Genomic DNA, 14,675 nt, shown 5'->3' with positions numbered 1-14,675 from the left:
CCCCCAACTGCCCCCCAGGACGCTACCCCCTACCTGTACCCTGACTGCCCAAAACTTTCTCCACTCTCCCCAAAAAGCCCCCCCCCCCGTTTCTTGACTGCCCCATCCAGAACCTCCCTGCCCCTTCTCCTGCCCCCCCTTACCCTGCTGCTCAGAACAGGGTGTTGGGCTCTGTGCCAGCCGGACACGTGGCTGAGCTCCCCAGCACAACAAAACCGGGTCCCTGGCCCTGCACAACAAAACCCGGTCCCTGGCCCTGCACAGTGCTGCCGGACCGGGCTGCAGGAGGAGGAGCTGCTGGCCGGCTCAGAATGCAGGGAGGGGGGGGGGTGGGAGGAGGAAGCTGCTCCGGAATCCAGCCCGGGACTTTCCTGCAGCCCTCCCAGCCGCTCGCTCTGCTCTGCCGGGGGAGGGGGAAATCCCGGACATTGTGAGTGCTTTACAAATTTCCCCCCCGGACGCTATTTTTAGCAGAAAAAGGAGGACATGTCCGGGTAAATCCGGACGAATGGTAACCCTATCTTATTAACAATATAATGTTGGGTGTCTAATCTGTTTTGCACTTCCGGGAAAATGCTCCAAATATCTGTCATGTTACTCAGTTCCTTCACCTCAGAGCTATGCTGTTACAGATGGTTCCTTATGCGTGGACAATCCAAATTGTCTTGTAACATTCTTTACAACCTGTAAAAGTTTGAGGGACTCAGAGAGGCTAATGAAAGTATTGAGGTAGTTGAGAATATCCTTCCCCCAAACAGAGATAAAGTTGTGCTCCCAAGGAAATTCTGGTTTGAAAAAGTAACAGAAGATGCATTTATTGTATTTCCACATAGAACTCTGTGTGTGCTTGGCTGTCACAATGGGCTTCAGACATGAACCTTGGTCAGACATGAACCTTGTGAATTAGCCTTGTGTATTTTCTGGGAAAGAGCCTTTTGAGTACATTCTTTCCTCATTCCACTTTGTTGTTTGACTGAGGACAAAGCAGTTTTGGACATTTCCACAGCTAGCAAGATGCATATGCAGTCTCTCTGTGAAATGGGTGGTGGTCTCAGTCTGGTTGCAGCGGATCACATTGCTGATCTTATCTCTACATTTGTCACAAATTGGTACCTGTGTTTATCAGTCTCTGCAGTGAGGAAAAGGGCATGGAGAATGACGAGGTATCCCCTCCAGTGCCTGACTGAGGCCCACCGATGGACCTTGTTGAGGGAATCTTGCACTGTTGTTGCCATGCTGGTTAGATGGAAGACTTCAACGACCAGAGCTGTCATTCTAACCTCTCTCCCATGTAGTTCACGCAAAAATGATAGCGTTGCCCAATTTGATTTAAGGGAAGGAGGGTCAGAATTCAGTATAGGTGTGTCCTTTTAAAAACACCTCTAATTTTATTAGTCACCATGTGTGTGTGTGGGGGGAAATGCCAACACACAGAATCACTAGTTGTTTTGCTCTGAGTCAGAGACATTGGTGTGGCCCTGTTTATTAGGAGTCGTTTCCTAAATTTGCACTGGGTGTTCACCAAAAGCCGATGAGCAAGGCCTGTGATTCTTAAAGCCCTTGAGGCGGTAAAAGAAATTAGGGCATTTCGTTACTGTGAATGAAGAAGGTAGGCAGACAGGTGCCTGTCTCTTTTTATACTGTGCTCATAACTTGAGTACATAGGAACCACCAAAATTCCATGAATTCTATGGTCCTCACCCTCTCAGCAACATCTCAGGACCGAGGGTGTCAAACTTCTTGCAGATCCAGCAATATTAGCCTGGACATTTGTCCTGTCAATGAGTAAACATGTTGTGGACTGTGCCTTTAAGATGCAATACATTCATATTTGTTGGAGCCTCTTCAGTTATGTCTCTGTGTTAGCTGCCTCTGTGTCTGATAAAGCTCAAGATACCAAACCAATTACCAGTTCCTCGTCTGAATCCTGACTGGGAGGGGCCTGAGATACTGGCAGAGGTCAGGGACTACTGGACGGGGTTTGTTGCCCATTTCTCATCTGTCTTGCCCAGGAAAGAAAGGTTAGAGGCAAGTTGTTAACAGGCAGCATTTTTTCACTGGCAGTTACTGACTATTTTAGGGCAAGAAGCAGCCTTCATAAAGAACTTCAAATCTTTAGTACACGGCACTGCATTTTAGGGTGGGGCCAGTACGGCTGTTGAAGACAAATCTCATTTAGCGAGTCTGACAGGATTAGAGATGATTTTCTTCTCAGACATATGGAGTTAACCAATGATAATAGGGTCCCTCCCAACTGAGATATTTTAGGGAATGACTCTTCATTTGCTGGTACAGAGAGGAGGGAGGAAGCAGATCAGCAGGTTTTTCCCTCCTCTTGATTATGCCTCTAACTTTACATCCTCTCACAAGTACTGTCTGTATAATTGACACATGAAACCAATCTGTTTTTCTTTTCAGTGTGTTGTCTAATGATTAAAGCAGGAGACTGAGAGCCAGGACTCCGGGGTTCTCTTCGCTGACTTGCTGTGACTTAGGCCAGTCACATATCCTGCCTTTCACTCAGTATGACCCTGATCCAAAGCCCATTGAAATCAATGGGAAGACTCCCATTAACTCCAGTGGTCTTTGGATCAGGCCCTCTATAAAATGGAGATCTAATAATCCCTACCTCACGGGAGTATTGTGCGATGTAATAACTTTAAAGAGTTGGAATTCCTATTACTATTTGTCATCTTGTCTATCCTCCCCCCTTCTGTGCGTAGCAATGAAGATTTTCATATGTTTTTGTTCAGTCGCGATGACTAAATAACAAAGACATTTTTTGCCACCGGCACTCTCTGGCAGTGGTTAGTCATCTGGATAGCAGTGCAGTGGTTCAGGGCAGCTGTAAGCATTCCTGCCATGCCACCTGCTTTTCTTGGATTAAAGCTGGAAAGGAAACTTAGGCAGTGCAATGAAACACAATGCATAAATAATATTTAATACGTTGCTTGTATGTATAGTTGCTGCTTTCCTTCCAAGAACTGCAAAGCACTTAATATCATGAATTAAGCCTCATTATATCCATGCAGGGTGGTAGGGATTACTGTGCGCATTTTACATTGCGGGGGCAAGGGAAGTAGGAAAGAGAGAGTTTAAATGACTTCCTCTAGGTCACACAATAGGTTAGTTGTCGAGCCAGGAAGAGCACTTGGGAGTCCTTACTCCCAGTCCCTGTCATTTAAACCCTTGGCAATGTTCCTTCCTTAAAGATATTCTGTAGAACGTCTCTGTGATGCGCAATAAGAACCAGCATCTGTAGGTCTTGTCGCATTGAGTTGCCGTTTGTGAATACTTTATTTTATTTGCTCGTGGGGTTCCCTGAAGTGAGTCAGCTGTCAGTAGAGCGATCAGTCAGGTCTGCCATTTTATCCACATTTTCTTCATTTGCTGGCCTTTGGTACTTCTTACTTAGTGCTCTCATTACTACCTTTGCTAAACCAGTACCTTGGGCTTGATCTAGCCATAGGAGGACTGTAACAGGGTGGCCTGCCCCTTTAATGGCCTTTGGCTAACCAGTCACATTCAATCAGCCCTGCCTGTGCCATAATTAGCAGCCTCCCATCCTAAAGGGGCAGCACTAATTGGGGTCAGGTGGCAGCCTGAAACACCTAGACCTCATAAAAGGGTTGAAAGAGAAACCCCAGGAAGCAAGCTGGGTTCATGAAGTGACTGGAACTCAGTGCTGTATCCCGGAGCAGAGAGACTGAAAGCTGGGAGCTCAGTTCATCGGAAGGGCTGAAGGGAAGCCCTAAGCAGGGTGGAAGAACTTGTGTGACCCTGAAAGGAGATTGAACTCTGAAAGTGACCCAGCTGGAGGGCAGAGCCACATGAATCCCTGGGAGAGGCAGAAAACCCAGGGGAGGGGGCACTGAGATAGGGAATGCCTGCCGACCCACACTCAGCCAGCTGGGGATGCTACAGGGCAGCTATGCCCTGTGACAGGGACCTTCTGCACATAGGTCTTCTCTCCACCATGTGGAAGGGAGAGGCTTAGCTTACCTTCCCAGTACCTCCTTTCCCCTCTCCAGACCCCACACAGCCTGTGCAGGGGGAGAGGAGGGTGGAAAGTGAGCGGGCCAAGGGGAGGAATGGGTGGAGGCAGGGAAAATGCTCAGAGAGAGTCCCTGGAGTGGGGGTGGGAGGACATAGCCTGGGGCAGTATTTCCTTTTTGCAGGATTTTCCTTTGGGAGATCTGAGGGGGACCAGGACCTGGGAGAGTCCCCCATATTGTGGCACGATGGAGCCAGAATGCCAGGGTGAGAGGTGGGGGTGGAACTCTTGTGGGGTCAGGTTTCCTGGGGATGTCTGAGGCAAGGCCTGTGGTCTCTCCCAGGAGTGGAAGGGTTAGTATGGTGGGATATCTGTGAAAGGATGGGATTTAGGGTGGGAAGGGATGATCTAGCCCTTTTTATTAGCCAGGTTTCATGCAGTTTTTACACTAAGCCGCTCATATTGCCAACAGTGAGGAAAGCGATTTCTTTGTTGCTCAAATGTTACCATACATTTAGTGCTTAACCCATTATTATGAATTTAACAATGATTAGACCAGCAATAAAATATAATTTTGTAAGGACTTGCCTTAAACTTTGGCTTCCAGTATCTTCAGAGCTAATTCTTTCAGTCCTATGGTCCATTATGAAATCAGGCCCTAGCCAGGGAAAATGGCCACCCTACTGAGAGGGAAATAGCTAGGGTGACCAGATAGCAAGTGTGAAAAATCGGGACAGGGGGTGGGGGGCAATAGGTGTCTATATAAGAAAAAGACCCAAATATTGGGACTGTCCCTATGACATTGGGACATCTGGTCCCCTAGAAATAGCTCTGGACGTTGCACAGAGAAAATGAAACACTGACCAGTATTTCTAAATAGTGCCTGAAAAATTAGTTTGAAGAGGCAGTGTGGTCCAGTGGATAGGATACTGGATGGCTCCTCTAGAGACCTGCAGGTCACTTCATCTGTGTTTCCTCTTTCACCCTTTGCTTTAATAGAGCCCTTCTTGGCAGGGTCTATCACCGTTTGTCTGTACAGTGCCTAGCACAATGGGGCCTGATCTCTGTTTGACGCTAGAGGCTGCTGTAATACAGTTGTTAATTTACTTAGTTGACTCATATTTTAATTGCTGGCATTTTTCTTAAATATGGAGTCACAAATGTCTTATTCAGTGAGAGCATAAATAAGGGGTAAGATTCTCTTTCAACAGGTGTCTTGGCAACCCACCCAAAAGACAGTTTGGCCCAGGTCCTCAGCTTTGGGTGAGGAGTACACACAGCAATTCAGAAGGGAGGAAAGATGTGCAAAGGTGGCTTGAAACCACCTCTGCTCCCCCAATCCTAGATCTGCAGTTCCCTGGCATAAGTCAGTGCAGCAGAAGGCAGAGCTGCTCTGACTTGACTGGCTGGCAACAGTCCAAGCGGATGAAGCCCAGAAAAGCCCTGGCCACCCCCTCTACATTGGCAACCAGGAAGGGTGGTGTCCTCGGAGCTACAACACAGACTTCACACCACAACTGGGTCACCCTATGCTCATATGTTCCTCCCATTATAGCTGGCTATGCCCCTTCTAGATGTGCTTTACTTTGCACCAGAATAAAGTAGCTGCCTCACAAGGCCTCTGAATTTCCTTATAACCTTCAACTGGACTAAATGACCGTTTAACATTGAAGAGCCTTTTCCTCTAGTATCTGTAACCGACTGAGGTATTTGTTTTGTTTCAGACTCTGGAAATCTGATCTAAGCTATCCTGTGACTGACAACTTTACAGCTACACCAAGAGGTGGGTTTTCTGTTTATGTTGGTCTAAGATTCCCTCATTCCAGAGCTCGGACAACACTGTGCATTCCTGATTTTACTATGTCTGGTCAACTAGCCAATTCCTATGGACTCCCAAACAAAATGAAGATTGTTTCTCGAGTTCTGTATGCGTGTGCTCACGTGTATTTTGGTGGTTTTTTAAATGAAATAATGAGCACATTTGCTCAGCCTTACAGTGGATGGGTTTCTGAAACAGAAGAAACTCTAATGAAAACAAAAATGCACAGTGAATTTGCCAACTTCTTTGTACAGATGTTTCTGTTTTCAGTAGAAATTGTCTTACAGACAGTGTCAGTTAACATATCCAAGAGCCAGGCCTACTGAGCACAAGTACTGTAAACTGAATCAACAACAGAGCATTTTTTGATTCTCAAATATCACGTTTTGGCGGAGCAGCTGCCAAGAACATTTACCGCAAAATGAACTGATAGACAGTCTATCAGTTACAACACGGAATTCATTGTCTGAGGTTTCTTTTCTCTGTTTTGCCCAACCATTTTATTGGGGATGTTTATAGAATACACTAATGCATCCCAACCGCAGATGCAACCAGAAATGTTAGTTTGTGGAACTTAATGGAGCATCCTATCATTATCTACTAAGAAAAAGATTATATAACAAGGGTGTAGACAATTCTTCACTGGGGGAGGGGCTGGAGTTAAAAAATAATAAAAGAGCTGCTGACTGTTGTTTTTACACTATCTAATTATTGTAGCAGGGACAATCCCCTGATAACTCCCAGTTTGCTCTTTTCAGTCTATGAGAGGTACCGCCCTCTGATGGGCTTGATTGTTTGAAGTCTCTCTCTTTCCCCCAGGGTGTCAGCTGGCTGTTGGAGCCAGGGCCAGGCCGAAGGTCTCTCCTGCAGCAGGGTCGAGCTCTTTCTTCCCTGGCTGGGATATGGCTCAGCAAACAGTGTCTCCTCTCCTTGGGAAGGGGAATTCTGTGTACCTGGGTGAGGTTCACTGGCTGTGCTTCTCCCATTATTTCTGCAGCCAAACTGGCTGTTTCCCTTCTTATCGCATTGTGTGTGTGTGTGTGTGTGTGTTTCTGATCTCTCTCTAGGGAGATCTGGATAGGTCCAGCCACCTGCCACTCCTGTGGGGCTGACTCCCAGAGCCTCTTGATTGGCTTCTCGCTTTGGAGGGAAAAAAGCTCATGGAACTTGTGTGACTTGGGAGGCCAGGCATCAGGGAGCCCCCACGATTCTTTGCTGTCCTTTTGCATCAGTCCCATCATGCCTGGGAGTCAAAGAGCCTCCAGCTGCCATCTTATTTGTAGTCATTGCCTTGTCAGCATCTCTGGGTGAGAAAGGAACCCAGGTGGTGAAATAAACAAAACATAAAAGCAGTTGTTTTCCAGTGTAATCAGCTGATCAGCTGTGAGGTGTTTCCTTTCTTCAGTCTGCTATGTTCTAGACTGTCCTACAAAGAACACAGTGACTATAGAAAACCAAGAGGCCAGCTAAATGCTCCAGTTTGCCCAAGGATTGTGTGTTTTTAATTCTGAAATCCTATGCCATTCTTACTAAGTGAGGATTGACTGAGTGAACTACAAACAACATGTACAGTTTGTGTTTTCCAGGTGATAAAATGAAATCTTTTAATGTGTTAAAAATACAGTAGAACCTTATTTATCCAAACCTCCATTATCCGGCCCTCTGTATTAACCTAACCGGGCAGCAGGGCTTGGGCTGTCAGTCCCGGGTGACGGGGCTGACAGTTGGAGCCCGGTCTCCTGGGGCTGACTGCCAAAGCCCTGCTAATTCTCCTGATTATCCGAATTTTTGATTCTGATCTTTCCCTCGTCCCAATTAGATTGGATACATGGATTCCACTGAATTGGGGAGGAGGGGCAGATAAAATTCCCCCAAGCCATAGTTGTCCATGCCCATGTATAAGTTCAGACTGCTATTGGCCCTGATTCTGATGCCACTAAGTCAATGGCAAAACTCTGCATGACTTCAATAGGCGAGTAAACAGGCATCATTTTTTTTCTTTGTTAGCAGCTCTTTGTTGACTTGAACATGTGCAGTTAAAACGAGTACTGAATAGTCACTGCATGGCAAAGGGGCACTTACCTGGCTTTGTAGATGTGCACTGTGGGCCAGGTCCTCAGAAGCTGTAAGTCAGTCTAACACCAGTGATTTTAATTTTAAAAGTACACTGTTGAAGCCAGTCGGAGTTTTGCCTTTTACTTTGTGTGAGCAGGTTTGAGCACTGAGGTCCAGATTTTTAAGGGTACTTAGGCATTGCTATCCTGAATGCAGCCACAGCTAAATACCCTTAGAAATCTGTGCCTAAATCCTGGAGAATATGTACTGAATGTGCTGCCTGCTATTAATAAAACCTAATCACAAATAACAGTAGGTTTTAGTTGACATATCTGATCAATTCATTCACACATTTTGCCATACTATAACTATCACTTACATTACAGTAAGACCTAAAAGTCACAACGAACATGGGGTGGGTGGGGAGGGATTTTGCTAGATGCTGCATACACATGTCGTATGAGATAATCCTCAGCCCAAAGATCAAAGCTAAGCCTGGCTTCCTTAGGAAACACTGCATTTGAAATTGGTTTTGCAGACTTTTAATTCTACCTCTGTAGAACTTAATAGAAAGAAACGAAAAAAACTTGAACATTTCCAGAAACCCTTCTGCTTGCTCTGAGCCAGGTTTTTCAGAAGTGCTTGGCTCCCACAGGTGGGGCAAGATTTTCAAAAGTGCTTGGGTCACATTTAAGCATTTAAATGAAGAGCCAAGATTTTCCAAATTTAGAGGAATGTGTGCAGAACATTTCTGAGTACCTGGGTGTGGATTATCTTCTTTAGCCCCTTCCATTCCATTTAATGTCTTCACATGTCCATGCACATACGCACATGGGGCTATGACTTTTGAAGGTGCATTTGCTAACTTGAATGATGCAGTAAAGATATGGCAATGGCTTATGACCAGTGTACATGGAACCACACAGATGCTGCTTCACTGAAGTTAGAACAGGTTAATGAGATGTTAAGTGACCTTCTGAGGATGGACTGTGCTTCCCAAAAATGATTTCAGAAGAATGTTAATTCCGTTCTTTAACATCTGCTATTAAACGACTCACACCGTCCATTTAGCTACAGTATAGACTGTGCTTGATCTGATAATATCCAGAAACAGTTGACCATGTGGAGAAGTTTTATTCTCTTCTGTGCACAGAGGGAAGAGAAATTACTTCTTAATTAAATGTAGTAATCAATTATCTGAATTGCATTTTAGTAAACCAGACTTATAGCAATTTCCATCTATTTGCCAAGGGAAGACACAGCCTAAGACCCAATGAAGATTTTTCAGTTGAAATTTTATTAGTTGCCCAACTTTTCTCTTTCACCAATATTATCTTCTTTCTCCTCTCCTCCCCTCCCCCACAAATCCAGGCCATGTTCAGATCCAGCTGTTTCCATCTCCACAATACATACAAAACTTCACCTGTCCCCTTCTGTCTTGACTGATAAATCATCTCTCCCTGCCCTGATTGCCTCTCACCTGCATTACTGCAGCCGCCCTGATACCCATATTGCTCCTTCCTGCCAATCTAAAATCCAGCTACAAAAATTATCTTCTTTTTCTCTTAATCTGACCTTGTCTCACCACTTTGTGGATACCTATGCTGGCTCCCTCTTGCCCAGCCCACTGAGGTTAAATTTCTTGTCTGGCCTTCAAGGCGCTACACAAATTCTCTCTCATCTGCATATCCAAACTCATATCACTGCATTTTCCTCACCCCTCCACTCTACCAGCAATGTCGATTTCAATGCTGCAGCTTCCACGCCTTTTTCTATGTAGCCCCTTTGCATGGAACATCCTCCCCACCCACTTCACTAAACCATCCAGGTCCCTCCTAAAGACTCCCTGTAAGGTTGATTGAAAATTTTCAATAGGGAAAATGTTTGGTTTGTCTATGAAAACCTGAAACATTTTCACAAAAACTCAACTTTTTCTGTTAAAACTTCTGCGTAATCAAACTGCTAGATAACAACTGAAAACTTGTAAGGTCCGTTTTAAGCTTAACTTTTTTTTTTTTTTTTTTTTTTGGCTTGGTGTTTTTCTTAGATAATTGTCATTGAAAAAACTTCTTTGTATCAACATTTCTCAGTGAAGAGAGGGAGAATAAGCATTTCCTGACCATCTCTAACTCCTTATAACTTCCACAAGGCACAAACCAAAAATAACGATAAGATTTTTTTAAAAAGCACAAAAGGCATTTAAGTAGGTGAAAGTCCTATTGATGGTCAAAGGGGGCGCTGGGCACTAATGTCCCATTTGTTCCTTCCTCTAAAAATGATACACAACCGCTGTTCTCAGGGCATCCCATCTTTTCTGCTTCTGTCTTTGAGATTTCAAGCTCTTCAGGTCAGGGACTGTGACTGTTTTATCTGGCTCCCAGACTATTGGCAGAGCTTAGCAAATAACTAGAATTTGCTCTGTCTTCTAGACTGCCGAGCTGTCATCACATTGCAGAATAGTAGTTCACCACTGTCACTTTTCTCAGGTAATATAGTACCAGCAAAATTAATCCCTGGTGTAATTTCATTGGTTTAAACAGAAGTAATACACCTTCTCTTACTGCTTTGTTTTTAATGGTGATGCCTGTATTTTCTATGTCAATACGCAGCAATAATTTAAAACAGTGGTTTTCTTACAAACAGTGGTTCAGATTGTGCTCTGTCTGCTCCTTTGTCTTTCAGTGAAATGGGTATTCTGTTTGTTTCTGTGTTTTTGTTTTTGTTTTAAATTATAAGGATCCAGGAATTAACAGTTTAGTTATTTTTTAGAGGCATTTGTTCACATATAAGTGTGAGGTCTTCCGAGATGTCTCTGATAGGTTCTCTTTAATGCCTTAGAGAAACTAAAGGCTTTCTCAAAATACACATGGCATAGGAGAAACAGAAAGGAAAAATATACACACTCGGTAAATGAGAGCCAGGGAGAAATATAAACACATTCTCACACACACTTTGGCTATAGTGTCATCAAAAGTGACCCAAACAATATGCCACTAGGTTCCATGTGCTGATTAATTATTACTGATATTTCTCTTATCTGTAATGATGAAGGTAATTATATCAAAAATAATATTAACGCATAAGAGGCACTGTAGTGGTGACTACCACTTATGAGTTAGTGAGGACATAGCACAAAAGCAAGGTAGTGCTAGGTGAAGGGGAGGATAGGAAGGATGACCCAGTAGTTAGAATGCTAGCCTAGAACTTGGCAGACCTGGGTTCAAGTCCTTGTTCTGCAACATGCTTCCTGTGTGACCTTGGACAAGTCAGGAGGGTTTAGGCTCCTAAATGTGTTTTGAAAATGAGATTTAGGTGCCTGAATCAATTAGGCATTGCAATGTTGAGCACAGCAATGCCTAAGTAGCTTTAAAAGTCTGGGCCATAGTCTCTCTGTTCCCCGTCTATAAAATGGCCAAATAGCGCTTCCTCACCTCACAGGGATGTTGTGAGGTTACAATATGCTAACAATTGTGAGATACTCAAGTACTGTGGTAATAGGGGGCCTGATAAGTACCTTAGATGGAAATGTATTGTATCTGTAATGCCTAGGTTTGCATAAGCACAAGTAGGGGAATCTCAAGTAGGAAGTAGAGAGGTTAGTTTACCCCTATAGTTGGCACTGTGCAACTGCTGCTGGGATACTGTGTCCAGTTCTGGTGTCAATAATTGAAGCAGGCTGTTCGTAAATTGGAGAGGGCTCAGAGAAGAGCCACGAGTGATTAAAGGATTAGAAAACGTGCTTTATAGTGATAGATTCAAGGAGCTCAATCTATTTAGCTTAACAAAGAGAAGGTTAAGGGGTGACTTGACTACTGTCTATAAATACCTACATAGGGAACAAATATTTAATAATGGGCCCTTTAATATAGCAGAGAAAGGTGGAACATGGTCCAATGGCTGGAAGATGAAGCTAGACACATTCGGACTGGAAATAAGGCATACGTTTCTAACAGTGATTGGATGTTGTACTAAAATTTTGGAATAATTATAAATGTTCTACAGGAGGTCAGACTAGATGATCATAGTGATCCTTTCTGGCCTTGGAATCTATGAAGTTGCTGAACCCTGGTCATGAGAGCACACACAACTAGCTGCCCGTGACTTTAAGCTCTCTTTGTGTTTGCCCGTTTTTCTGAGCCTGGCAGGTTTTCAGTCCATTCCGAGGAAGTGAGCAGGTACCGAGTGGTAGTCAGGGAGACAGAGTTCTTGCATTTAGAATGGCAAATCTGAAGCAGCCGCTTTAATGTTGCCTATCCTCCCAAGAAAACATTGCAAGAATATGCAGCATGCTGATTTACTGCATGTGTGTGGCACTCCCATTAACGGTGAGCAGCAGTGAAGCTGTTAGCAGGTCAGTAGTATGAAGTTCTAAAGATGCACACAATGGATGGGTCTGTTATGGGTACAGAATCACATAGTTAACAGACCTTATCTGTGGGCTGGACTGTGCCTTAAAGATCTGTGTGTGGATCCCAACTGTTACCATGTGGGAGGAGAGGTCACATGCCTCTGTGGCCCCTGCCCTATTTCATTCTTAGGAGCCAGTGGAAGGCTCTCTCCTGTGTTTGGATCTGCATTAGGAAAGGTACAGGCACTGGGTGGGGTGTGGGGTGGTGATGTCATTGAACAAGAGAGGAGTACTTATGTGAATAATGGTTGCAATATTAGGTCCCATGGGACAGATGCCCAATTGGTGGAAACTGACATAGTGCCATTGAAGTCAATGCAGCTACACTGATTTACACCAGGGTTGGGCCTTGCCTGCTGTCTGTTCTGTTTAGCAATGTCTGGACATTCAGACTGGTTTTGCTGATGCCACAGGCAAGTAGACATGCTGAAGCCTGGAAGTAGGGAGTTTTGTTTTGAATGCTCTAAACCAAGGGTAATCAATTATTTTTTGTCAAGATCCAAATTTCTTGGTCAAGGTATAGTCAAGGTCCAGACTCCAGAGAAAATAATAATAATAATAATAAATGATAATAAGAAGTCAATGAAAATATTTTGGGGTCCGTTCAAAAGTGTCCAGCGGTCCAGATTGGACCCGCGGTCTGCCTATTGACTACCCCTGCGCTAAACTACCTATCGTCTAAACAGGCGGAGCTGGGAAAGTAGTGTTCTGAGAGTCACAGCAAAGGCTGAAATGAGCGTTAGGCTGAGCATCAGATTGCTAGATGTGGAACTCAGAGGCAGGGCCAGAAAAATGTTATTGAGAGAGCGCCTGGGAAGCTCTCCATATTGAGGCCAGGCCAACAGCTCTTTAGTGCTGGCTACTTAACAAAGTATGTGTTCTAAATTTTTTTGATGACAAACTCAATTGCCGGCAATGTCTTCAAGCAGAAACAGTGAGCGAAAGGAACAGGTGGTACAAGACCTTGAAAAGGAAACAACATATTGTAAAAGTGAAACCGTCTGCTGCTAGTTAAGGCTCAGTGTAAAAACTAAGCTTTGATGGGGTTTGTTGAGTCTGGTGAATAATTTACTGGAGAGGTCATTAGGGCCTTATACTGCTGCTACTTTCCCCTTATTTTACTAGCTCATTAGGGATGAAAATGGCATGTGACGGATGCCACATACCATTCCACATAGAGTAGTCAATGGGAGTTGTGTCATTGACTCAGATGGGAATAGGACCAAGCCCTTTCTTTTTAATATAATAACCCCCCCTATAATAGATCTCTCTTCATCAGTAGATGTCAAAGCATTTTAGAAAGAAGATCAGTATCATTATCCCTATTTTACAGATGGGGAAACTGAGACACAGAGAGGTGACGTGACTTGCCCAAGGTCACCCATTCAGTCAGTGGCAGAGGCAGGAATAGAATCTTGGTCTCCTCATTTCCTGTCCGATGCTCCGTCCACTAGGCCACACTGCCTCCTTAAATAAAGTGTAATGAGACAATATTAAGGAAGAGACATCATAACTTTAAGGTGAATGTGAAATGTGTAGATGGAAGTAGTGGGGAGAGAACATTTCAATATCAGGTGGTAGCTCACAGTTGGAAGCTTTTCTGTGACTTGTAACCAAATCAGACTTATTTACTTCTACTAAAGAGACTATAAGTCTGACCTTCATGTTTCCATGCAGACAGAAGTCTTTTAAAAGATCCACCCCACTGACCAAGCTGTACATGAAGAGCAATTTCTTGCTCTCTTTGAAGTCAATGGGAGTTTTTCTGTTGAATTCAGTAGGAGTAGGAGCGGGCTCTAAGTTATTTACTAGGGTAGAATATGGAGGGTTTTTGTGTCAGCTGCCTACATTGAAGGTGTATAGAGGGAATGTCAGATTTTTCCATACTGCAGGTCTGTTAAGTGTCACAAGATGAAAACATGTCACAGACAAAAAAGGGAAAATGTGATGACAATCAAAGGGAGAGTTGGCTATTTTTATTTTTCTTACTGTCAGCTGTTAACTGCTGCAGGCGTAAACATGCATCACCACAAAGAGGTGTTATAGTGTCTCCTAAGAGTAGACGCTCACTTTGGTGCATGGGGAATTACACATGTTAATGGGAGTGGCACACCAAATTCCTGTGTTTTAGACTGAGAGATATACTGCTGAGTATCCGCTCCAGCCGGCTCCCATTAGAGCAATGCACAAAGCCAGCATTTTAAGTTCTACTTTTTCTGTTAACATTTAGTTAAAAATTTCTTTACTTGTCAGTGTGCTTGCCTTTTTGATACTGGTGTCATCTGGTTATTTTAAAGTTAAAAGTACTAAACATACGTGTATTGGAGAACATGCAAAAAACCGCTCTACTGTAACTGCTGTTGTTTATTTTTTTGCATCCTTATAGCAGAGGGATCTGT

General features: G+C 44.0%; 1 protein-coding gene across 17 annotated transcripts in view; it reads left to right on the top strand.

Annotated features, from left to right (window-relative positions):
- MAP2 (microtubule associated protein 2) overlaps positions 1–14,675 on the top strand; it is a 335,176-nt gene that overhangs the window by 61,966 nt on the left and 258,535 nt on the right. For all 17 annotated transcript variants that reach the window (XM_054044059.1, XM_054044054.1, XM_054044055.1 and 14 more), the window contains exon 2: positions 5,719–5,777. The gene's annotated coding sequence lies outside the window, so the exon portion shown is untranslated. The remainder of the gene's footprint in view (positions 1–5,718; positions 5,778–14,675) is intronic.

The sequence above is a fragment of the Malaclemys terrapin genome, chromosome 11 (assembly GCF_027887155.1).
Source record: "Malaclemys terrapin pileata isolate rMalTer1 chromosome 11, rMalTer1.hap1, whole genome shotgun sequence".
In the NCBI taxonomy this organism is placed as follows: Eukaryota; Metazoa; Chordata; order Testudines; family Emydidae; genus Malaclemys; species Malaclemys terrapin.
This window is presented reverse-complemented; position numbering and strand designations above follow the sequence as displayed.